Genomic DNA, 23055 nt, shown 5'->3' on the forward strand with positions numbered 1-23055 from the left:
ACATCTCACAAAGGATATCAAAGAAATAGAAAAAGTGCAGAAAAGGGCAACTGGGATGATTGAGGGACTGGAGCACCTTCCTTATGAGGAGAGGCTGCAGCGTTTGGGACTCTAGTTTGGAGAGGAGACATCTGAGGGGGGATGTGATTGAAGTCTATAAAATTATGCATGGGGTAGAAAATGTTGACAGAGAGAAATTTTTCTTTCTCACAATACTAAAACCAGGGGGCATAAATTGAAAATGCTGGGGGGAAGAATTAGGACTAATAAAAGGAAACATTTCTTCACACAGTGTGTGATTGGTGTTTGGAATATGCTGCCACAGGAGATGGTGATGGCCACTAACCTGGATAGCTTTAAAAGGGGCCTGGGCAGATTTATAGAGGAGAAGTTGATCTATGGCAGGGGTCTGCAACCTGTGGCTCTCCAGATGTTCATGGACTACAATTCCCATCAGCTGCTGCCAGTTGGCCATGCTGGCAGGGGTTGATGGGAATTGTAGTCCATGAACATCTGGAGAGCCGCAGGTTGCAGACCCCTGATCTATGGCTACCAATCTTGATCCTCCTCGATCTGAGATTGCAAATGCCTTAACAGACCAGGTGCTTGGGAGCAGCAGCAGCAGGCCCTTGCTTTCACAGCCTGCATGTGAGCTCCCAAAGGCATCTGGTGGGAAGTGCTGGATTAGATGGATTCTGGTCTGATCCAGCAGGCTCTTTCTTATGTTCTTAAGCCTCTTTTTAAAAACAAGCCTCTGCAGCATTGGGAGAGAATGTGTGAAGGGAAAGGGAGCAGGTCAAAGTATCACTGGAGTTAAGAGAACCTGTGATGGATGGAGTTAAGAGAAGCAGCAAAAGGAAAGGCCAGTTAATGGTAGCAAGCAGCTGCGAGGTAGATACTGGGCTGCTTCCTCGTGTGTAAACAGAAATGCAAGGAGACCACACTTCAGCCACACCTACCAGTACCTAGGTAAGTGTTCCACGAATAATGGGCCTGTAACTCTCCTCCCTCCAGTTGGACTTTTGTTTTAGGAACTGTACCACTCCCCCAAGTGATCATTACTGCCAAATTTCAGGAAGACTGAAGAGGGGGATCTCATTTTATAGCCAGAGGGCAAAATTCCTGCAATCTCAGAAAGCAGGAAGCCTCTAAGAGGAGGCATACATTATTTTTTTAATATGCCATTTTGCCATGTTCCGCAGGAATGGAGGACCATCTTTATACCAGAAATGCAAGAAATGTGATCTTGTGAATTGTAAAGCCACCACTATGCTCCTGTGTCCCATGGTATTCTTCTCTTAGGACAGAACAATATTGTATGATCCTCACCTAGTTTTTCTTTAATTTTTATTTATTTTATATCCTGCACTATCCCCATAGGGCTTTTAAAAGAATGGATCATAGTCTCTCTGCGTGTTTCTGATTACAGAGTGCATCTACTGAGAGAGCTGGAACTCAAGGTCTGGTTTCTGCAGGGTGGCAGTATGCCTTTGTTTTAAGCCACTGGGAACTTGCCTTATGCCTTCTATCATAAATCCCTACATCACCAAAATGACATTTCCTTGACCCATCCAAGGGTGTGTGGCTGTTTTTTAAAAACTTATAAAATTCTGGGTTTTCAGGTATTCCAAACGCCTTTTCCCAGTCCTTCAGGCAACCAGAGCACCTTTATTTAAAAACTTCCTATATGAAAAATATTTCCCAGTACTAATGAGGAGCTGCCCAGCTGTGTGATCAGAGGAACAGATATACTCTGAATACATAATTATCATTTTTAAAAAAAATCAGAAACTCACATGGCATTTTAAAAATTGGAAGCCATCTGTCATTCAGGAAGGTAACTTTGAGATGCAAGCTCCTGAAAAATGCTAGGCTATTTACATCAATTTATAGCTTTAAAAGGGGCTTGGACAGATTTATGGAGAAGTCGATCTTTGGCTACCAATCTTGATCCTCATTGATCTGAGATTGCAAATGCCTTAACAGACCAGGTGCTCAGGAGCAGCAGCAGCAGAAGGCCATTGCTTTCACATCCTGCCTGTGAGCTCCCAAAGGCATCTGGTGGGCCACTGCAAGTAGCAGAGTGCTGAACTAGATGGACTCTGGTCTGATCCAGCAGGCTCTTTCTTATGTTCTTAGCAGCCCTATATATATGTGTGTTAAGAAAGATAGGATAACTGATTTTTGTTGTTGTTTATTGTTATAACTGATGAAATAAAGAGTAATTTTTAAAAAAAGGATTACATCGGTCCTTTTACACAGTGGTTGCTCCAGAGAGCGTTCATTGCCATTACAAATGAAGAGGTATTCATGGTAGCAACACAGTCCACTCAGCTGTTTTCTCAACACTTTATTCAGAGGTGTCCAACTCTGGCACCCCAGATGTTCATGTACTATGATTCCCATCAGCCCCTGCATGGCCAATCATACTCCATGAACATCTGGGGCACCAGAGTTGGACACCCCTCCTTTATTCTCTCCATGCTTCCATGTCTACTATTCCCCGCCTACCACCAGAGGGCACTTTTGAGTTTTTAAAACCAGCAGCTGGAGTATTACTGTGGTACTACAAGATTTAGTTATGTATTTTAGGGAGAAAGTCCTGGGTTGGGGAAAGTGGCCATGGAGGGCTGAGTGATGGAAAATGGTGCCAGGGTGGATGAGACCTGCAGAAATGTGCACCTTCCCACCTGCATGCCAAGCTTTGGCTGATCTTTCTCAAAAAGATTGTATCAAACCAAGTTTTGGGAGAAACTGAGGCAAAGCAAGGGAAAACCTGAATAGTACACACTTCAATGAAACTGATAACATTGTGTAAATGCTTTTTAAAAAGTCTGCTCCTATTTGAATGCCACACTGGAGCAAAACCTCCTTGTGACAGCAACCTCTATCAAGTCAATGAATCAGACAGGGAAGGAAAAAAACCCAGGGCAAGATCTATATGTAATTCTACTGACTAAAACATTCTTTATTAACTGCATTACCTCTGTGAAGTCTCAGGCAAACTGCTACAAGGACATTTTCAAGGTCCTGTGGTAGAACAGCTGCATTCAAATTTGAATCCAGTAGTACCTTAGAGAACAACAAGATTTTCAGGATATGATCTTTCAAGAGTCTAAGTCCCTTTGTTGGATAGAATGACAGATTCATCCAAAGACCTCTGGATATATATTACCAGATGTTGTTGATTTTTCTTTTTGGATTAGTTCTAGTAATAATGTAGTAAGTTAAAGAAACCATTGCTGGGCTAACATATGTGGCTACTACACTGTAGTCATTCCCTCTCATTGCTCCAGCTGTTCAAGAAGGTGAATGGTATGGGAGGGGCTGGGGTTCAATGGCAGAACATTTGGTTTGCATGCAGAAGGTTCCAGGTTCAATCTCTGGTGACTCTAGTTGTAAGGATTGCTTCATGATGTGAAGGGCATCCACTTGAGATTCTGAAAAGCCACTGCTGGTCTGATCGGACACTTATAACTTTGATAGGTCTGTTCTGTATAAGGCAGTTTCACGTGTTCAAGTTTAGTAGTGAAGACAAGGAAAAGCGAAAAGTGAATAAGAGCTATGAAACGAAGGCCTGAAAAGCAGTAGAATTTTGTGGCATTTAAAGTTCACCCGTTGCTTTGAACTATCCAGCCAATGTACTGGCTGCAGACTTCTGTTCTGATAGTGTTTTGACACCATTTGAGTGACACTTCTAAAGGGGATCCTATTTCTATACAGCATGAAAACACAACCAGAGAACAAGGCATCACCCACTATTTCTGTGTCAGATATTTACATGGCTTTTTTCTTTTTATTGCAGCAAATATTGTGACATTCATGATTTTCTGGCAAAAAGACTGCCTTATTTCCACCTCCAGTCGCTATCATCTCATGGCTATGTCAGTGGCAGACACTGTGGTTCTTGTTTTCCTCGTCATAGTTGAAATGATCCCAGCATCCTTCAGTGTTAGACCTTTCTGGTATGAAGACCCCTGGTGTACCCTACGGGATGTGTTCAACTACGGCTCAGTCAACACTTCTGTCTGGCTGGTGATATCCTTCACTGTTGAGCGTTTCATTGCTATCAACTCTTTCAGATTAAAGATGAGAACCTGCTCCCCCAGGAAGGCACTTTTTGCCATTGCTGTGATCCACATCTGCAGCTACACTGTAGCGATCCCCTATTACTGGTCTAACTATTCAGAGGTAGAGAATAGTACAGGAGATGCTATCTGCAAATATAATCCTAACTTGCCTAGTATGTATGTTGAAGGACTTGTGTGGTTCCAGACTTCTCTGACTTATATTATTCCATACATCATCATTTTCACCTTAAATGGTCTCAGTTTAAGACAGATAATCCTCAGTAACAAAGTACACTGTGTCACACAAGGAGTGTTGCGTGGAGTCTCATCTGGTTCCCAGTTGAACAGTCAGAAGAAGAAATCAATTATCCTACTGCTTACTGTTTCAATGACATTTGCCTGTCTCTGCACCACCAGGTTTGTCACCCAGATTATCATCAAGACTTCCTGCTACAGCATTGATAGACAGGATTATTCTAAGAGTATTAACATTGTGACAGATATTGGTACCATGCTGGAAATGACAAATACTGCCATCAACATGTATCTCTATGCTTGTACCCAGTCAGTTTTCCGTAGGGAATTAATTCAGTACTTCAAGGCCGTAGTGCCTCCTTGGCGAGCAAAAAGAAAAAATGTGCCTGTTATCTTCCAGGTATAGAGCATCTTAATTTTGAACATAAAAATATATAGCCGTATCTTTTTAACTTTTATTGCATTATAATAAGGTCACATAGTAATTTTGTGAAACTTGCATATTTCTGCTATTTATCCAGTTTTACAACATCATTACAGTCAAGTTCAAGTGTTTAAACATCTGATAATGAATATAAAGTTAAGTGATTTCTTATCTTAAGACAGTGATACCTAGTGGTTAAGAGTAAGTGGACTCTAATTTGAAAAACCAGGTTTGATATCTGCTCCTCCACCTAAGCGATGACTATGTTGATTCAGAGATTCCAAGAAGCAGGAGTCATTTGACTTTCTGTTCTCCCTTTCATAATTTCTCTGAGTAGCAAATAGCATTGACTGCTAGATGATTTAACCATGGGATAAGTGTCCTCAGAGCCACAGTAAAAAGCCAGTGTACGTAGTGGTTGGAGGTTGGATTTAGGAGGAGCCCTAAGCTCAAATCTCAGAATACCCTGAAACTCCTTGGATAATCTTGGGCTAGTCATTTTCCACCAAGTCTACTTCACAGGATTGTGAGTATGAAACTGAGGAGCAGGTTAACCCAGGGGTCTGCAACCTGCGGCTCTCCAGATGTTCATGGACTACAATTCCCATCAGCCCCTGCCAGCATGGCCAATTGGCAAGGGCTGATGGGAATTGTAGTCCATAAACATCTGGAGAGCCGCAGGTTGCAGACCCCTGCCCTATACAATCCCCTGGCTCTTTGGAGAAACAGCTTTAAAATTACTTGAATAATTCAGCTCCAGCAATGGATGATGCCTGAGTTTTACAATGGTGAAATCATGGTTGGGACTCTGACTGCCAGTACCCAGTCCCATAGGATGAGAAGTTTTTATTTCTTCACCATTCCACTCTCATGGATTTTATGAATCATGGGCAAACTGATTTACTATATAGTTAATTTTCTGAGTGAGAGTACATAATTTTCTATTCATCTCCCTTAGCAGCAGCTAGTTATTAGAATAAAGAAGGAATGGGAATGGCACAACAAGAAAAAAACAGGAAGAAATACATGGAACCAGGAGGAAAAAAGGAAATATGAAACATGGAAAGGTAACTGAAGTAAATGCCCATGTGCATACACCCATGTGTTGGTAGTCACAACTTTTGCTCATTCCTGTCTCTATTAGTAGGATTTTATAATCTGATCTATATGGTCTACTCTGTTGCATACAGAGAATCCCATGCAATTGATTTAGATTATTGTGGAAACTATTTTTTTCAAAATTACAAAAATATATTCTGGATTAATTAAACCTGAAGGAAAACATGTTTTAGTCTGTACAAAATCTAATGTTAATCAACCACTACAGTATGGGGTGGGGTTTCTTTAAATACTGGTAGGAAGAAAACAACCTCTGTCTCATTGTTTTTGCAAGGAAGACTGGAGAGAGAGAACAGGCAGAGATTATGACCAGGTTTTGAGGAGGGAGAACAGAGGCTAGAAAGCATTAGTAGACACAGGGAAGTAGTACTGCATATTATCTTCTATATAGACTGGCCACAAATGCCCTGCCCTGCCCTGTTCTATCTTGTGTCTGTGGTTTTATTAGTCATTTGGGTGGACTCAGGTGAGCAAAGTCTGAAACCTTCCTCCCACCTAAGCAGCCTTCTTCTGACTTAAATGGCTCTACCCTTCCCTCTCAGCCGTATCCTTTGGTTTCTCCCATCTTATCTTCTTTCCCCCACAGCTTCTTGCACTGTAACTATCCTTCTTTCTGTGTGTATTTATGTTCCTGTCTTGGGCAATTCCTGTCCTTTGGTCATTTTCCTGGATTAGACAAAAGTGTTCCTCTTCTTTCATCCCTGCTTTGAGCTCTGAGCTTGAGCTTGTTACTCCTCGCTGGCTGAGTCACTTGAATAATGGAGAGGGGTGAGGTCAGCTGTAACCCGATTCAAGGATGCTGCACGGCTCTATGATTCCTTCTAGCAGCAGCTCAAAGGGTGGGTAAGGCATGAGATTTCCTCTTATCTGCTCCTCTTCTCTTGAAGGGGATCAGGTTGACTTATTTTCCCTGTTGACTGTATTTCTGTACTGGAACAGAGTGACCAGAGTTGCAATTTGACACTTGCCTGTAATTGGGGATTAAAAAAACTCCTCTGATACACAGCTTCGGAACTCTTTTGTGTCTGGTGAGCTGTGCTTTCTAACCTTATTCCCAGAAGCTCCTCAGCTCTGCCCTGAGGCCACCCTGTACACAGAGGCGCACTTCTTCGCTGGGTTTGTAAGTCTATTCTTTTCTTTGTAGTTTTACAACAGGAGAGAGGTGGGCAATGTCTGAGCTGGGACTTGGCATTTCTCACAGAATATGCAGTAAGATAAAATTGTACGGCTTGGTGAAGACACCAGTGCCACTGAAATCACTTTTGTCTCAGCTTCTTGCAAATGCAACAGGCTGAGAAAGAAGCCAGATTGGCAGTATCCTCCTCTGAGTCTCTTGCCCTTGATTTTGGAGGTCGGGCTTTAACATTTCAATTATCATTTGGGAGAATGAGAAAAGGAACAGAATTCCTGTCCAGTTGTGTCAGAACTGAGGGGAGCAGTTGGGACTTGCATTAGGCAGCTGCCCTCTCTGGTTGTCAAACATCATTTTAAAAAATTAAGTAAATGTGTGTGTGTGTACATTGTTTCATACACACACAAACACACTACAGGCCATGTAGTCCAGTCAAGCCTCCTGCACAATCTAGGATTAATCTAAAGTAGGGGTCTGCAACCTGTGGCTCTCCAGATGTTCATGGACTGCAATTCCCATCAGCCCCAATTTACAGTCCATGTATTTTGACAGTCCATGTAGTCCATGGACATCTGGAGAACCACAGGTTGCAGACCCCTGATCTAAAGCATCCCTGATGAGTGTTCAGTCTCTATTTAAAGGCTGCTGCCAATGAGGGGGAGTTTACCACTCTGCCCATAATTTATACCCATTATTGCAAGTCTTGAGAGTCAGCATAGTGTAGTAGTTAAGGTGTCAGAGTAGAACCTGGGAAACCTGGGTTTCAATCCCCATTCACACCATGAAAACTTCCTTGATGACCATGGGCCAAATCACACAATCTCAGCACTGACCTTGGTTAGTATTTGGATGGGAGATCTCCAAGGAATACCAGGGTTGTGACAAACCACCTTTGACAGAGAACCTCTGACCATCTCTAACCTTGTAAACCCTACAGACTCACCGTAAGTCAGCTGTGACTTGATGGTTAACAAAAATTTCTCTTCCCTCTCATCCTCAGTTTGGAAAGGAAATTTTAAATGTGTTTTGTTGTTGTTGTTGTTGTTGTTGTTAGTATTATATCACATTATCAATGTGACCTTAGGGCATAGACACAAGCCAGATTGATTGTACCAGCTTTGTCAATTTCATCTTGCATTAGTAATGGGACATTTAGGTGAGGATACACTGTGTCTACAATTAGGAATGAGTGGAATTGACAAGGGAAGTTGCCTTGCCAGAAGGAAATTGACAAGTTAGTGCTGCAGTAACAATTGTGCGTTTCTGCAACTCTAATTTGACCAGAAAATTTCAGGGGTTGTGGGGCTATTTGTTTGGATCCAGCCCCTCAATAATGCTGACCTCCTGAAGCTAATTTTGTATCGACAGTGACTGCATAGTTTTATTAGCAGAGTCACATGTATGAAAGTTGTCTGCTATTTCAGACTGATTATTTAGGGAAGCTCCCCACCCCACCAATATTCATCATCATTTAGACATGACTAAAACTGGGACAATTTGTATGTATATTTACCTGAATTAAATTATTTTTGGAGCATTTATGCTTTGTGCATGTTCTATGCACATTTATATGTGTAACTCTCTGCATGTTTGCTGTAAGGGTGATATTTTGAAATATCTGTCTTCCACCAGGAAGAAGGAAAAAACCTATTAAAGTTTTCCAGAGAAAAACTACCATGTCTTCAAATGGGGACACAACTTGTAAGTTCCGCTTTGCCAGCCACCCTGCAGGGTAGGCTACCTTGGCCACATAGGAACTCAGCCACACTTTTGGAACAAACAGGACATTACTTTAGCTTCAGTTCATATCTTCTTTACTTGCATCAGGTAGTTAACAGGACTCCTGCAAGCATGAGCCCCTGCACCACACCAACCAATTCCCACTTGCCCTGCCTCCCTTTTATTCCTCTCAGGAGGTTCCCTCCCTCCTGGGAGCTCCCTGCTCTAACCTCCTAGTGGCTGGTGAGCTGTCTGTCTTGCCATGTCAGCCTGAGACTGGCTCTTCAGCCTTCCTGACCCTCCTTCATGATTACAGCCTGCCTGGGGTGGTGCCAGCTCTGAGGCTACTGAGGACTGCTGCTTGGTCAAGGCCATGCTGCCTCCACCCTGTTCACTGTAACTGTTGAGGCTTGTTCTTGCTGCTCAGGCTCTCTTGCCATTTCTCTGCTGATCCTTCTTGCTGCTGGCTTGGTGGAAGTCCCTGCTCCTTCTGGTAAGTCCAGGGACAGGGCTGTTGGTTGTGGCGTGCTTCAGAATCCCTCTGTGGGCATTTGAAACAAGGGGGTAGGGTGGAACAGGTTTCTGGGTGCTGTGAGACAGCCCCATCCCTGGACACAACTATTTGCAAAGCCTTTCTAGGTGGCAAAGCTGTTATGGGCCAGTCCGCAGTAACCATACATCAGGAACTTCAGGCGAAGTGCCAGAATAGCCACACGCTATAGCAAGGGGGGGGGGGCTCAAAGCAGACATAGTGGGGGACTGAGTGCTTGTGGAGATTCCTAGGCAGTATTCTATTTATGCCTCGGCATGAACTCTGTTCGACAACTAACAATGCTTCATAGGGAAGCTTCACATACCTGATCTCCCTCAGCTTCTCTGAACTCTGGCTCAGCCTGTCTACCTGAATTGACACCTGGACTGCCTGACTATGCCTTTGCTTGCTACTGTCCTGACCCTCGGACTGTCAGTATACAATCTCGCCTCAGTCAGTTATCTGCCTGGGTGCCCAACTGGTCCAGCCTAGCCCATGTCCCCCCACCCTTGCCAGCAGAACAAAAGCACCGTTTTTTATTGAGGAGCATAAAGTCATATCACCATTTTTCTATTGATGTTACTTGATCATTGTAGCTTGTACATACAAAGACTGACCTTGCATAAAAAGAGGTGTTATCTGCATTCACTTAGCAACTAGATCATGTGGAGCAGACACAGGTAACAACAAACCTGCAGCAGTAACTGTTTATGAAAAACTCAGGCTCTGAAATATATTTGAAACTGGATTTTTTTTTTAAAAAAAAGGTGTCTTGTTTATAAGAATTTTAGTTTAGTAAAGTCTGGTGAAGTGGCACCTTAAAAACTAACAAAATTTTAGTCCATCATAAATTAGAGCTGCTACACAGCAAAATATAACTCCCAGGTTGCTGAAAAACATGATCCTCTACAGGAAGCCAGAACTTTATAGTGGTTAAGATGTCGGACTAGGACCTGGAAAACCAGGTTCAAAACCCCACACTCACAATGGAAGCTTGCTAGGTGACTTTGGGCCATTCACATATACTCAGTCATGACTCCAGCTAGTATTTGAATGGGAAATGTCCAAGGAATATAAAAGGCATAAGGAAACTCCTCTAATCTTAGAAAGCTTACAAGGTTGCCATATGTCAGCTGTGACATGAGGGCAAAAAAATAAAAAATAATAAACCCAAGGAAAGGTTCAGCTACACAGGTGTTACTGCCACTCCCACACAGCGCTGCAGTTCCAAAAAGGAAAGGAAAAACACTGTTCAGAAAGTTCAAGCCTGTAATACATATACACAGCAAGAGCTAGACATACCCAGTTCAGAGTAGGCAGCTCGTAAGCCCTTTCTAGGTAAGTCACAGTTTCTACCAGGGAAAAAAGTGTCTGTAAATTTCACATGCTGACAAACTGCTTCCTTATGGGCCGAGGAAGGCTCTCAGTCACAGTGAAACCAGTTGTTTCTTTGTCATCCACAATGCCAGACTCAGAATGGAAACTCTCAAAGTCCCTCTTTTAAAGGCAAGGGTGTGGTAGGTGTTGCTTGCTCAAATGACTGGGGAAATATTTCTGTCTTTCCACACTACCATTTACTGGGGAAGCAATACTTGAAGCAACCATGAATCATAAGCTTTCTTAGAAGCAGATGGCAGAATCAAGGAAGGTAGTGGGATGGTTTCTGCTCTGATATTTGGGAACTCCCTCTGATGCTGGTGTTTGCTTATGCACATACAGATGGGCAAGATGTGCTACAAAGGATGCCAGCCTACAGCAGGATCTGGAGACTTCCTTCCCCAAATTACAACTCATCTCCAGACTACAGCAATCAGTTCCCTCAGAGAAAGTGAATGCTTTGGAGGGTCAATTCTGTGACTGAGGTCCTTATCCTATCCAGGCTCCATTTTCAAATCTCCCAACTTGGATCTCACATCCCTCCCCCTCCATCCCTTGACAGTGGTCGGGGGAGACCTGGCAATCCTATGTGCTACTGAGACTGCAGCACTAAGAACACGATCTAGGAGTAGTTTAGGGAGGTAGCTTTACTCATAAAACTATTTTGACAGTTTTTGGGGCGTGGCTTTACTTACATGGTGCGTGCTGATTGGTTGGTAGGCAGGACTTCCTGTATGGTGTGGGACTTCCTGTTTCTGGAGCCCTGAGGTGGGACTTCCAGTGTTTTGCCTGCTCTCTGGCTGCTGAAACAACTTTAAAATAACTGTAAATTGTATTTTGGGTTGATTTGGGCCATGTGTAAGGGTTTTCAGGGCTGCAGAAGAATGTGTTGAGTGTGGGACCATTTGTGGCTGGGAAATGAATGGAAATGAATGGAAATAAAAATAAGAACATAAGAACATAAGAACAAGCCAGCTGGATCAGACCAGAGTCCATCTAGTCCAGCTCTCTGCTACTCGCAGTGGCCCACCAGGGGCCTTTGGGAGCTCACCTACAGGATGTGAAAGCAAGGGCCTTCTGCGGCTGTTGCTCCCGAGCTCCTGGACTGTTAAGGCATTTGCAATCTCAGATCAAAGAGAATCAAGATTGGTAGCCATAAATCGACTTCTCCTCCATAAATCTGTCCAAGCCCCTTTTAAAGTTATCCAAGTTAGTGGCCATCACCACCTCCTGTGGCAGCATATTCCAAACACCAATCACACGTTGCATGAAGAAGTGTTTCCTTTTATTAGTCCTAATTCTTCCCCCCAGCATTTTCAATGTATGCCCCCTTGTTCTAGTATTGTGAGAAAGAGAGAGAAATTTCTCCCTATCAACCTTTTCTACCCCATGCATAATTTTGTAGACTTCAATCATATCCCCCCTCAGACGTCTCCTCTCCAAACTAAAGAGTCCCAAACGCTGCAGCCTCTCCTCATAAGGAAGGCGCTCTAGTCCCTCAATCATCCTCGTTGCCCTTCTCTGCACTTTTTCTATCTCTTCAATATCCTTTTTGAGATGTGGCGACCAGAACTGAACACAGTACTCCAAGTGCGGTTGCACCACGGCTTTATATAAGGGCATGACAATCTTTGCAGTTTTATTATCAATTCCTTTCCTCATGATCCCCAGCATAGAGTTTGCCTTTTTCACAGCTGCCATGCATTGAGTTGACATTCCCATGGAACTATCAACTAAGACGCCCAAATCCCTTTCCTGGTCTGTGACTGATAGCACTGACCCCTGTAGCGTATATGTGAAGTGTGGATTTTTTGCCCCTATGTGCATCACTTTACATTTTGCTACATTGAACTGCATTTGCCATTTCTGAGCCCACTCACCTAATTTATCAAGGTCCGCTTGGAGCTCTTCGCAATCCTTTGTGGTTCTCACCACCCTACATAATTTGGTATCATCTGCAAACTTGGCCACCACGCTACCCACCCCTATTTCCAGGTCATTTATGAATAGGTTAAAGAGCACTGGTCCCAAACGGATCCTTGGGGGACACCACTCCCTACATCTCTCCATTATGAGAATTTCCCATTTACACCCACTCTTTGCTTCCTGTTTCTCAACCAGTTTTTAATCCATAGGAGGACTTCCCCTCTTATTCCTTCATTGCTGAGTTTTCTCAATAGTCTCTGGTGAGGAACTTTGTCAAAAGCCTTTTGGAAATCCGAGTAGACAATGTCCACTGGGTCCCCCTTCTCCACATGCCTGTTTACACCCTCAAAGAACTCTAGTAAGTTTGTAAAACAGGATTTGCCTCTGCAAAAGCCATGCTGACTCTTCCTCAGCAGGTCTTGCTTTTCTATATGTTTTATAATTTTATCTTTAATGATAGATTCTACTAATTTACCAGGAACAGATGTCAAACTGACTGGCCTGTAATTTCCCGGGTCCCCCCTAGATCCTTTCTTAAAGATTGGTGTGACATTGGCCATCTTCCAGTCTTCAGGGATGGAGCCTGATTTCAGGGATAAGTTGCATATTAAAGTGAGAAGATCAGCAATTTCATTCTTGAGTTCTTTAAGAACTCTTGGGTGAATGCAATCTGGGCCAGGGGATTTGGTAGCATTTAGTTTATCAATGGCTGCCAGAACTTCTTCCTTGTCTACCACTATCTTCGCTAGTTCCTCGGATTCGCCTCCTAAGAAGCTTGGTTCAAATAAAAGTTTATAGAGTTTAATTTGGATGTTTTGGTCTGTGTGGAAGGCGCATGTGCTTGACTGTGGCAAGGATGGGCCGGTAGAAGGGTATTTCCGAGTGTAGGGATGTTTGGTGGCTGATGAAACAAATTGAAAGAAAATTTTATTTTGGGTTGCTTTGGGCTCTGTGTGCTTGTGTTTGACTGTGCCAAGGTTGGGGCTCTTGTAGAAGCATGTGTGTGTAGAAGGGGCTTGTGCTCATTCATGAAGGGCCTGTGCTAATTCATCAGAGAGAGATTTTTAATGCAATACAGCATAAGCTCCCATGAATCATGAGGAATGGTGGGATATAAATGTTTTAATAAATAAATAATATGCAAATAAGGAATACCAGATCCTATTTACACATTGATAACAAAAACATTAATTGTTCCTCACTGAGTGTTCTGAAAATGAACAGCTGTTACCTGTACAGGCCATTAATAGCAGAGAAATTAAAGCTAGACAGCCTAAGGGACATGTCAGGACTTGTCTGTGCTTGGACAAGATAATACGACCACGCCTGAGTCTAGCTCAGGGGTAGGGAACCTGCGGCTCGAGAGCCGTATGCGACTCTTCTGCCCTTAAACTGCGGCTCCACAAGCCGAGCCGCCGGACCCATCCTTGCCTGCCCTGCAGGCAGCAGGGCGGGCGCACCAACTGCCCATGGTCGGCTGGGCCGCGCCGTGGGCTTCCCCTCTCGCTCGCCCCATTGGAGCGGGGCGGGCGCTTTCCCGGCAGCCGGTGAAGCCGAGCCACCGGCTTCATCCTTGCCCGCCCTGCAGGCAGTAGGGCGGGCGCATCCATGCGCTTCTCAGAATGAGTGTAGTAAAAGGTCAAAAAAACCCTATATATATAGTGTTATCTTTATTTTAAATGTCAAAAATTATTTGCGGCTCCAAGTGTTTTCTTTTCCCGTGGAAAACGGGTCCAAATGGCTCTTTGAGTGTTAAAGGTTCCCTACCCCTGGTCTAGCTGATTCAATCGTCCCCAGTCCACAGAGCACTGATTATTTTTCAAATAGAGAGGGGCGGGAACAAGAGTTTTCTTTACTTTAGCGCATCACATCTGAGAAGAGTTTCCATTGGCCAGCAAGCAGAAGCACACTTTCCATAGAGAGAAGCCCAGGAACAGCCTGCCCTTTCCTCAAATGCAGTATTTGCAGAAGATTGTGCCAAAGATTTGGCTGGGTGCTTTTTAAACTGCATGCTTTTCTCTGGGATGGCTGCTATGCCTCTGTGACAAAGGTTTGGCTGGGGCTGGAAATAGGAGATGGCTGAATTGTGTAAATGCTTTGTGTAAGAGAGGGGGGGTTGCATTTCTCTGAGGCTGGGGAGGGGATTCTTCTGTAAAAGAACATGTCCTGATGAGGGGCTGCTAGCCAGCAGCTTTCTTGAAATGTAAAATTTTAAACTGCCTGGAGGGGAGGAGGGTGGCTGTTCATTGGGAGGAATGCATGCTTTTTTTAAAAAAAAGGGAAAGAAAGACTTTCTGGGGGAAAGGCTTTTTGGAGGCTGTGGGGTGCTTTGGAAAATCCTGAGTTTTTAAAATGCAGCTGAGCTTGGGAAGGGGAGGGAGGGAAAGTGTGTGTGGGGGGGCAACTGAAGTGCAACTGAAGCACTTCTTTTGTAAAAACATGTGCTAGATGAGAAGCAACTATCCTGCAGCCTTTTGTGAAAGAAAAATTTGTCCTTGCTGCTTGGGAAGGGTAAGGGTTAATTTGGGAGGACAGGGTCCCTGGGAAAGTGCTTTTTTTGGAGGCTTTGGGGTGCTTTGGAAATGCCTGAGTTTTTAAAATGCAGCTGGGAGGAGGAATAAGATGATTGTGTGTGTCTGTGTATGTGCGTGCACTGGTTTTTTTCTTAAAACGCATGCTGTTTTCTATAAGAGTGGACGGAGAAACTTCCTTCATGTCTGTATGGGTCTGCTTGGGAAGGGTGTTTTTTAAAATGCATGCTTTTCTTTGTGGCGAAGTGTGGGTGGGTGGGTGGGTGGGTTGACTGGGGGGTGATTTTCTTGAAACAGAAAACAGGCAGTTTTCTGCAATTCTTGTTAAAAAAATCTGTGTCGGGAAGGGGAAATTGGGATGATCAGGGATGAGAAACAGCTTTTTTGCAGATGATAGCTGAATAGGTCTGTAAAATTTAGAACATATGTTTAAGAACGTATAAAAATAAAATTTTATTCAACTGCCTCTGTGTTTCTTGTCATTTTCTCAAAACGCCTTGCAGCTCAAGCAGAGAAAATGGGATGGGGGCTAGTGGTGAAATATAAATGAATGTTTAAACATTATTTTACTGCTAATATACACATTTACAAATAAGCAAGCCAAGTCAGGGGGTGTGAGGATGCTGTCTACAGAGGAGGGATTAGAGGGTTTGCTTCGCTCTGAAGAGGCTCCCTGTGAAGCAGCCCCTGGGCTCCAGCCAGGCTGTTGGCCCAGTCCCAGCAAAAAAAAAACACCTCCCTAGCAGCTAGGGCTGTGTGGATGCTCCACACTAGTGACCTCCCCAAAGCAGACTTCAGCATAGCAGGGGAACAGACCCACAAACATAGGTATCTTCTGCAAAGTCCAGATCAGACAAACTACTAACTGCAGCATTCTGGTTTATATTACTGTTTTTTGGTAACAAGTCACAAGCACCTTCCACACAGAGCTCAAATCAACACATAATACAATTTATATTATTTTATTTCATTCCACAGAAAGCCACAAATTCCAACACAGACAGAAACAGGCTTCTACAAGCCCCAAAACCCTAACACAAGAGCACATTCAAGGATAATCCCCTTACACACACGCGCATGCGCGCTTCTACAAGAGCCCCAACCCTGGCACAGTCAAACACAAGCACACAGAGCCCAAAGCAACCCAAAATAAAATTTTCTTTCAATTTGTTTCATCAGCCACCAAACATCCCTACACTCGGAAACACCCTTCTACCGGCCCATCCTTGCCACAGTCAAACACGTGCGCCTTCCACACAGACCAAACATCCAAATTAATCTCTATAAACTTTTATTTTTATTTCCATTCATTCCTCAATGTCACAAATGGCCCCACACTCAACACACTCTTCTGCAGCCTTGAAAACCCTCACACATGGCCCAAATCAACCCAAAATACAATTTACAGTTATTTTAAAGTTGTTTCAGCAGCCGGATTGCAGGCAAAACACTAGAAGTCCCACCTCAGGGCTCCAGAAACAGGAAGTCCCACCTGCCAAACAGGAAGTCCCACCCCACAAGGAAGTCCTGCCTATCTACCAACCAGCACGTGCTAGGTAGGCAAAGCCTCGTCCCCAAAACTGTCAAAATAGTTTTATGAGTAAAGCTACATCCCTAAGCCTCAGGGCTCGAGAAACAGGAAGTCCCACCTGCCAACCAATCAGTGTGTGCCACATAAGCAAAGCCATGCCCCCAAACCTACCAAACTGGTAGTTGATGAGTAAAGCCTCAGGGCTCCAGAAGCAGGACGCCCCACCTACCAAACTGGAAGTCCCACACCAAATAGGAAATCCTGCCTACCAACCAATCAGTATGCACCATGTAAGCAAAGCTACGCCCTGTAACTATGAAAATAGTTGATGAGTAAAACTTCCAGAGAACTAATATGGGACTTGCTTATACATAGACCTGCTCATGTTTGCTTCTTAAACTGTCACTGTGCTATATTTCCTAGATTTTCTTGTAAACCCATGTGTTGTATTTCTCAATTTAAAAAAGAAATACAACATTTTGGGAAAACTCTCCTGTTTTGAACCTTTACCACTGAAGCCATTTTGTTTATATTTTGTCACCATTTGCTTCATTGCCCCCTTTCAAACATTTGTATTTACATATTTCTAATTTTGTCTGCTACTTTATTTTTGCACACATTAAACTGAATTATTTTACAAAATTACCTTTCTACTGCCAACTTTTTCCTGGCAAACTGGGCCAATTTTATGGGAGGGCTTGTGGGTACAGTTGTACACCTCAGCATTCCCTTCAGATGCAAATCTCCAGAGGTGACCACAATTTGCATTTCTTACCAGTATTGCCTCTCTCAAAGGTTGGGAGGAAGGTACCAATTGACAACTGTTTTACTGATGCTCTGTATTGGCCTGTACCTGCTCACTGTCGCTCCTGGATATATCGTACTTTTGAGATGTGTCAGGATATTTTAGTAATGACTGAAATATTCATTTTATTGCTAGAACAGCTAGTTTATGAAAGGTTAGCTTTGCTTGAACCTGTGTCCCTTCATATCATATGTTCAGCTCAGCAAGAGTAACTCATCTGGTCTATAGTGAGAGTAGTAAAAATCCAGTTCAGAGTCATGAAACTGAGGAGCTGTTTCTTTAAGCAGAATGAGTTAACTATATTTAAAAGGAGAAATTAGAACAGGAAATAGCAGGTGGAGTATATTCTAACCGTTGTTTGTCAGGATGTATTGAAACTGGGCATACACTGTCATGTGACCTTATTGTAAAATGTCTTTTTTATTGTGTTTGTATTGGACCACAGAGGTGAAAAGCATATTCCCTGTGGGTTTTTTTTTTTACATGAAATGGAGACAAAGTCTTTTATTTGCAGGCATTCTGAAAGCTGAAGGCCAAGCTGATGGTAGTCGGCTGAGAGAGTGCAACCAAGGATCTCCGGAAAAGCAACTATCAGAACAGGGCTTGAAGCCTAGAAGCAGTTATCAAATGTTTACTTGAAGCGACTTGACAGCAGCTAGCACACACAGTTAGAGGTAAGTTCTGCTGAATTCAATGGACCTTACCTTCTTTCCAAGTAAATCCAGACGTGGGTGCAACCTTGGTGTATTTGGAAAATAAAGAGAAATATCTAAAGATTTTCCATGAAGCTGATCTCTGACTCAGGATCATTGTCTCTATCTTTTCCCTTGTGTTCTCAAAATAGGGTTGCTATGACTATATTGTATCCTTCTTTGTTGAACTCTCACACAGAAAGGGAGAGATACTAAGAGTCAAAGATTATATTGGGGAAAGTGGATAGTTTCAGCTTCAGAAGCCTAGAGAAGGTTGGTGATGGTCCCTGTGGGGAAAATAGCTGCACTTTCTTTCCTTGCTATTGACTTTTCTCTCTGAGGCATAACTCTGTTCCCTGGATAATATGAGAAAGCTAAAACCATGAAACCAGCTCCTATCACACTGCCAGATTACCCAAGATTTTGCTGTGATGCAGTTTTCCCAAGGAATGACCACAAATTGAATTTAATCATAAAACTCCCGTGTACCAGTAATACTTGTTAGTTGACTTTCTGCTAGCGATACCTTCTCCTAGGATTGCCTGTATGACAGTGGCTAGGTCATGAGCATGTTCTGTGGTGGATCTATTGTTCTAGATTGGTCTAATGATGCAGGTGCAGAGAGTACCTTGCTTGCCAACTTTAGGAGGGCTTATAAGACCGCTTTGTATCACAGGCCGTTTGGTGGAGGGTAAACTGTTTTGGCAGGTGCAACCCTAGGAGCACTTTCCTGAAACTGAACCACATTGAATATATTTGAATAGGTTTCTGTATAGACCTCCTTGGGATTGTTTGCTTAACTATGTTCTTACACTACTTTTCTTTATTACAAAATTTGTGTTTTGTATTTTCAGCTTTCATTTTTCCTACCTCTCAAATGGCAAAAAGAAATATACATGTTCATAACAAGGTACCCTCTAGTCCAGTGATGGCGAACCTTTGGCACTCCAGATGTTATGGACTACAATTCCCATCAGCCCCTTTCAGCATGGCCAATTGAACATACTGGCAGGGGCTGATGGGAATTGTAGTCCATAACATCTGGAGTGCCAAAGGTTCGCCACCACTGCTCTAGTCTCTTCAGCGAGTGAGCACGAATGGGTATGCCTCTCTCATACACAAGTGTCTGCAAACTGCCTGTGCTCTGAGGAAATTTTTTTCCTCCATAGTGTCTTACAGAACAGTTCTGACAGAACAACTTTTTATTGTCAGAACAAAAAAAATGTTTAGTAATATAGAGAGTTCATATTTCTCTTTCAATTTTCCCACATATTTTTTTCTAAGAAGCCATTTAAATAGTCTTTAGAAGCTCTTCAATGGCACTTGTCTGTTAGGCAGGGCAGTATCTCTGAAAGAAAACAAAAATAACCTGTTGTCTTTCTGTCATGAACTAAAGAAATGGCACCAGAGGTTTGTAAAGAAATTGAATGATTTTATTTACAGGAACAAGCTTAAAAGACATAAACAAGGAAAGAATTAAGGAGAAAAATATAAGTACAAAGGAGGCTGGTTTTAGAGAGGCTACTAGGTACAAGATTTTGCCAGCAACTTTTTCATTTGATACAAATTACAGACCGGACACTATTGTGCCTTCTTGATGTTGTCACTTTGACACTAGACATTTTCCAGTACAAAGCAATCAGAAATGTTGCTGCTACTAGTATGATTGAAATCAGTTCCCTTTGTTGGATACAAAGTTTTTGTATATCAGATTTTTCTAATAAGACAGTTAAGACATAATAATGGACTTTGTATTGCATGATTATTTCTATCCCTCTCACAGTCTTGTCCTAATATACATTTACTTTTGGGCATGTCCACCAGCAGTGCAGAAAATTAACTAGGTTGCCACAGCCTTTCCAACATGGACCTGAGTGTCCTGGTGTGATATGATGAATAAGAGAGAGCATACGATACCAATGGCTCTTAATTTTATAAGGTCATTCTTTAATGTTTGTAGAAGCTGATTTCAGAGGGCACATCTTCCAAATAGCTGTCCAGTCATCCTCAGATACATTAGATTTGACTTTTCTTTGTTACTTCTCTTAGTATGTGAGGGAGTCAAAGGGGAGTTATCTTTAATAATTTTGTATAAAGTTGAAATGATACTTTTACAATAAGTTTGTCTGTTCATTAGCAGTGTCTCAAATTTTGTCAGCCGTCTAGTAATATTTGGTTGGATAGTTGGTGTCTGGAACAAATGCAATAATTGTTGATATTGGATCCAAAAATTTTTATTCCCCCATGATACCATGTAATAATGATCTACATCTTAATGTAACTTTTTCAGACAAGTCTTTTAATATGTAGATCTTTCTTTATTTTCCAAGTATTACATCTACGTCTTGTACAGGTGAAAAGTAGGCTTGGCCTATTATTGTAGAAGTTTTTCCTTCTATTTTCTCAAATTGAATCTTTAGTTGTAAGAAAAGGGTTCTGCTTTATTCTTTTTCATCTTGCTGAGGCTTTTTGCCACACCAAGGCTTTTAGGGGAACTTCAGGGCTATGGCTCTACTCTATCTGAAGACATGGTGAACTATTGCTAGGTCCTAAATAATGTAATATATTGTGTATTTGGGCTATTTCACAATAAAGATTAAGACCAAATAGATTTAACCTTCATCTGTTTGCTGGCAGCATGAAAGTATCAAAATGGATTCTAGATCTATGATTATTCCAGATGAATAAATCTATATAAATAAAAATGTAAACGTTCGTTTGTTCAAAGTCTCAAATCTCCAAAAGCTCTTCACCGATTGGTTTGAAATTTTGGCACAACGTTGCATTCGAATACGCAGGTATTTTTATGTACCTACTATTATACTATGATGCAGGTGTCACACCTGTGACAGGTAAAACCATGTTTTTACAAACAGCGCCATCTGGTGGACGTGACAGCAACACACGCTATACTCACTACTTTACGATTCCACCTCAATGTTTTTTTTACAAACAGTGCCATCTGGTGGATGCGACAGCAACACACGCTATACTCACTACTTTACGATTCCATCTCAATGTTTCCAATTTCACCAGACTAGGCCACTGTTTCTGATTTTACCAGACTGGGCGGGAGGGAAGGGAGGGGTGGCATGCAAGGAAGGGGGAGGGGGAGGGGCCCCAGCATCTGCACATGGCCCACCACCCAACAGACGGAGGGGAGGGAGGGGTGGCATGCAAGGGAGGGGAGGGAGGGGGAGGGGCCCTGGCATCTGGACATGGGCCACCCACACTAACAGAGGGAGGGGGAGGGGAGGGGAGGGATTTTCCCATTTTCTCAGTGTTTCCCATTTCACCAGACTGGGCCACAGCAACGTGTGGTCGGGTACGCCTAGTAAAATATACATTCAATTGTTTTCTAGAAATAAATCTAGGGATCATTTGAAATAAAAATAAAAGTTTAGGAAATATTACTAGAATATGTGGATGGGAGCTCTGAAGAGTAGGATAAATCAGCAACACTAAGTTCCATGTTCCAGTTTCAAGTTAATATGACATTAGCGCAGTTTGACATGTAAACTGCATGAGTGAAGTCTGTTTGGCTCAGAGATATAATGCTGTGAAAGCTTCCCCTACTAAATGTCTGGTTGTTGAAAGCACAGGTGGGCTGCCAAATAAAAGCTGGTTATCTAAATACAATCTTAACAGTCCAACTAACAGGCTTCTTTCTAATTAGCTGACTTATTTGTTAGGTGCCCTTGTCATTGTGCCTTTCACAATGGAAATCTAGCAGTTTTCTTTTATGCAAATATGATGCTGGTAAAAGTTTGTATTCTGGTTATTGACAAGAATTCTGTTAAAAGGGGGGGGAAATTACCAGGGTAAAATAAGTATACACCTCTGCACAAACTCAAGATTTCCTATAGCTCACTGAATAATATCAAATGGGGAAAAACCCAACACCAAATGTTGCCAAAGTTTTAAATATTCTGGCAAGTGTCCCAAATCCATCAGCAGATAAGCTACTCATGAGAGGAGGTACAGCACTGCAGCTAACATAAGCTCTTACAGTCTTCAATTTTCAAATTAAATAATGTATAGCAAAGCTTGCAACCATCAAAGCTTTGAGCAAATCTGTAATCTGTTGGAGACCGAGATTTCTGTGGCTCTAAAAATACATTGTGCTCATCTATTTCAAATTTGAAGAAAAAGAGGCAAATTTGTATTTGGTTTTAAGAACAACATATAATTGTTTTAGTTTGTTTCTACATTGTAGTATTTATTTGTGATTTTACAATGCATTGGCTTTAGTCTATTTTTGGAAGCTGCCCTGAACTCGGCTTCGGCTGGGAATTGGGTGAGGTATAAATATAATAAAATAGAATAAAAATAAAAGCATTTGGAAACACAAATGGGCCTTTGTGATGACTCTACAAAAGATCTCCTGGTGGGGACCTTTCTGAATTCCCCTGGTTCCTCTGTCTGCTTCCATGACTTGGCAGATGTTTGCTTATAGGATACTTATGAGAGAATTTCTGACTCAACTGCTCTGATCATCCATGTCTACTTCCTATGTTGCTTCCTGATTTAATTTGAAATTTCATCTATTTTCCAAATATGAAAAAAGAATATTTGAGGGGGAACCCTGTTCTTTGAAGTTATCCTTTGATCACAACAAAGTGGTGCAGAGTTGTTGGTTTTTTCCTAAAGAAAAAAGGTTGTCATTTTCACTTAGAAGTATGCTACTATAACAAGATATTGTTATGATAGATCTATGGAAAAATTAATCATGGATAATTATATAGATTTTGGTATATGAATTTTGTGTGATCATTTTACTATATATTGTCTCTGCGAAATAGTTTTCTACCTGTACAAGTAATACATAACAGAGTTAACTGGCATCTGGAGCACATGGTAATTTTTCCCCTAGTAAGGTGTGCTTCAGTGTGGTACCTGGCATTATGTGTTCTACACTACTCCACAAATATTTGCAAAAGTA

At 42.3% G+C, this 23055-nt stretch overlaps 1 protein-coding gene across 3 annotated transcripts in view; it reads left to right on the forward strand.

Annotated features, from left to right (window-relative positions):
- Positions 1 to 5454: 5454 nt before the first annotated feature.
- LOC125432431 (alpha-1,6-mannosyl-glycoprotein 4-beta-N-acetylglucosaminyltransferase-like) overlaps positions 5455 to 23055 on the forward strand; it is a 38247-nt gene continuing 20646 nt past the window's right edge. Inside the window, exons 1-2 of one of the 3 annotated variants that reach the window (XM_048495936.1) lie at positions 5455 to 6707; positions 17936 to 18095. The gene's annotated coding sequence lies outside the window, so the exon portion shown is untranslated. Of the gene's footprint in view, positions 6708 to 6949; positions 6989 to 17899; positions 18096 to 23055 lie in introns of those variants that run through there. The other 2 variants (XM_048495935.1, XM_048495938.1) reach the window with 2 other exon arrangements.

This window comes from Sphaerodactylus townsendi, linkage group LG05 (assembly GCF_021028975.2).
Source record: "Sphaerodactylus townsendi isolate TG3544 linkage group LG05, MPM_Stown_v2.3, whole genome shotgun sequence".
In the NCBI taxonomy this organism is placed as follows: domain Eukaryota; kingdom Metazoa; phylum Chordata; class Lepidosauria; order Squamata; family Sphaerodactylidae; genus Sphaerodactylus; species Sphaerodactylus townsendi.